The sequence below is a fragment of the Pundamilia nyererei genome, unplaced genomic scaffold (assembly GCF_000239375.1).
Source record: "Pundamilia nyererei isolate P.nyererei 1_Seehausen unplaced genomic scaffold, PunNye1.0 scaffold00028, whole genome shotgun sequence".
In the NCBI taxonomy this organism is placed as follows: domain Eukaryota; kingdom Metazoa; phylum Chordata; class Actinopteri; order Cichliformes; family Cichlidae; genus Pundamilia; species Pundamilia nyererei.
Genome location: NW_005187429.1, coordinates 1,687,342 through 1,690,115, shown reverse-complemented (window position 1 = coordinate 1,690,115; position 2,774 = coordinate 1,687,342). Strand labels below are relative to the sequence as shown.

Below are 2,774 nucleotides of genomic sequence, written 5' to 3'. Positions count from 1 at the left end.
CTGCTGTTAACCAGTCCAAAGTCATTAGTTTCTGGGTTTGCAATTAAACCTGATGCATTATGCATGAGGCTCCGACTCAGCAGACACACGCAGCAGCGGCCGCAGCAGCTAGCGAACGAGCTAGTAAGCTCTGGAGGCGTGGATGGGAAATTAATTTGCTAGAAATGAAGTTCTCTCTAGCCCTCCCTCCCTCTCTCTATCTTTCTCTTGTCTGGCAGGTTGGAACAGATGCCACTTTCTGTAGAAGCCGATAGAGATGGGGCAGCTATAGCTGTGCAGTTTGATCAGCGCTGATGGGAAAAGGATGTGCCAAGGTGGACACAGACAGAAAAATAAAATATTCCATTGCTAAATGTAAACGGGTCTTCATATAGATTTTGCGCGGGTTAAACCCAGTGAAGGACTCCACAGAATTATCTCTTTACTGAGAAAAACAGGTGTGACAGGTATTCTCTCACAAAGGTTTTATGTTCAAGTATTTGTAAATAAAGTTTTTTTTTAATTGTGTTGTTTTATCTGTTTTCAAGGATTTTACATCGTTGTAGCTGGCATAAAGCCTGCATTTTAGAGCCCCATTGAAACGAGGGTCCTATCAATGTTCATTTGCTGCCATCTAGTGGCTACAGAGTGAAATGTCAAATAAATTTAAAGGACAAAATCACTGAGGAATGAATCCATGTACGCTTCCAGACCTACACACATCACTTTGATATTCATTGAAACATTTTGTGCCTTCAGTTTAAGAGATGAAACAAAATGTATGAGATGAAAAAGAAGACTGTATCTTTAAATAAACTTGTATTTATCTTGTAGCAACACCAAAGTAGGCGTGTCCTTCTGTGTTAAAGCACCTGTATGAACAGAGAAGGGCACGCACTAGAATAGTGCGCATACTTCTCATTTTCATGTTCTGTAACACAAAGGCAACAGAGCTCATTTACCTACTTCAGTCATTATGTATGTAGCATTTTTCAGCCGTATTGCATACTAATGTATATCTGCTTTAGCAGGTGTCACAGAATTATGTTGTTGAAATTATGCAACTAGAATAGGGAAAAAACAATGGATTCACCTTCTTTAGATTTACATAATGGACACAATGCAGCCAGGTGGTGAGGAAGGGGCTGCAGCAGACCGCACAAGAACTGGCGGTATCCAGCAGACGTCTTTAGATTTGGATAGTGGGGAAGCATCACATGGATTAGAGAGAACCTGTTTCTGTCCTCCCGCAATACAAACCTAACAACCACTTCCTACTGGTACAAAAGGAAACAGTGATATGGAAACAAAGCCAGCATTAAAGGAGCAAAATATCAATTTTTTTAAAAGACTGACATTTACCTTTAATATAAGTACTTCAGCATACTGCACCGAAGTCATGAACTCACACTGCACAAACCTGTTCCCTTCACAGTGCAGTTCCGTTACGGCCAAGTTATTTCACAGTACAAAAGTAGAAGCGGAGATACAGCTTGACACAAATATCTTAAAAGCTACCTTATCAATATAGGAACACTATTTTCAGTCAAAAATTAACTTCAGGGAAATTTAGATCGTGTGAGTGGCCAATCAAATTACTGATTTTCCTAAAACTCTTGATTGGCTGACTAAAACAAGAAAAGAAAAGAAAAGAAAAAACATGGAAAACTCAACAGGTAACTGGTGTGGGATTTTATGAGAACCCTCCTCTGGTAGGCTGGTCAAGTAGTTTCTGGCTGCATATACAGCTTTGTCAGCTCTTTGCACTGGTACAGCTGCCGAAGAAGCCAGGACAGCTTGTTGAAGTTTAGGTTTATCTCAGACAAGCGAGTGAGATGACCAAGCTTTGCAGGAACTTCCTCCAGCTTATTGTCCAGCACGCTGAGGTGTTCAAGCATAGTCAGACTTGAATTTGAGAGGAGGGGGGGTTTACATGCAGCATTTTCACAATGTGTGCACATGTGTATCAGAATTAAACTGTCATTAAATGATTTGTTGACTTCAGAACCTATAATTGCAGATATAGGGAGTCATAACGCACCTTTTAATCCCTGGCGGAAGTCTGTGAATCTGGTTGTGGTTCAGATTGAGGACAAGGTTCTTGAAGCCACCTGTAAAACATGAATATTGCACAGACACACACACACACACACACACACACAGATGACTGGAGCTTTGTGTTAATCATACAAAACCAGTAAGAGCCTACCTATCACATCAGGTGGCACTACAGTAATTTGGTTTCTGAACAGGTACCGCTTTTTCAAGGACTCCAGATGGCCCAGAACAGCGGGAAACTCCTTCAAGGCATTATTTCCTAAATTCAGCTCAGCCAGCTTTCGGGCGTTGCAGGAGGAAAAGTATTTAATCACAAATCTGCGTGATGTGTAAAACATTTCAAGTGGCACCTTGGCAATTTTCCAGCAAATAGATAAGCTGCGAGCAAACAAACGAAGCGAGAAGACTCACTTGATGTAAGGAGAGCAGCTCAGTGGGAAGGCCTGTGATGGAGTTGTTGTTTAACAGGAGGACTGACAGGTTTGTGAGTCTGGAAACGCACTTGGGAACTTCCTTTATGTGCGTCGAGCTTAAATTTAAAGAGGCTGCTCCGGCATATAAAACCCTTATCACCCACTTTCTAGCCGCCGATTCCCTTTTAGCTATTTTTTTACGCCTATCGTAACGTTCTGTGGAGTTACCGTGGCAACAGCACGCTCTTTGACAAGTCAAAGATCTGATCCGGAGCAGCTGCGACCTCTGGTGGACACAGCTGGATATTAAACTGTTAAATATGG

At 41.7% G+C, this 2,774-nt stretch overlaps 1 long non-coding RNA gene across 1 annotated transcript; it reads right to left on the bottom strand.

The window, feature by feature from the left end:
- Positions 1 to 1,635: 1,635 nt before the first annotated feature.
- Positions 1,636 to 2,643, bottom strand: LOC102203323 (uncharacterized). The gene is made up of 3 exons (XR_311611.1): positions 2,449 to 2,643; positions 2,021 to 2,090; positions 1,636 to 1,860 (listed from the first exon to the last, which is right to left on the bottom strand). It is a non-coding gene; the product is annotated as an uncharacterized LOC102203323 (long non-coding RNA).
- Between the last annotated feature and the right edge of the window lie 131 nt (positions 2,644 to 2,774).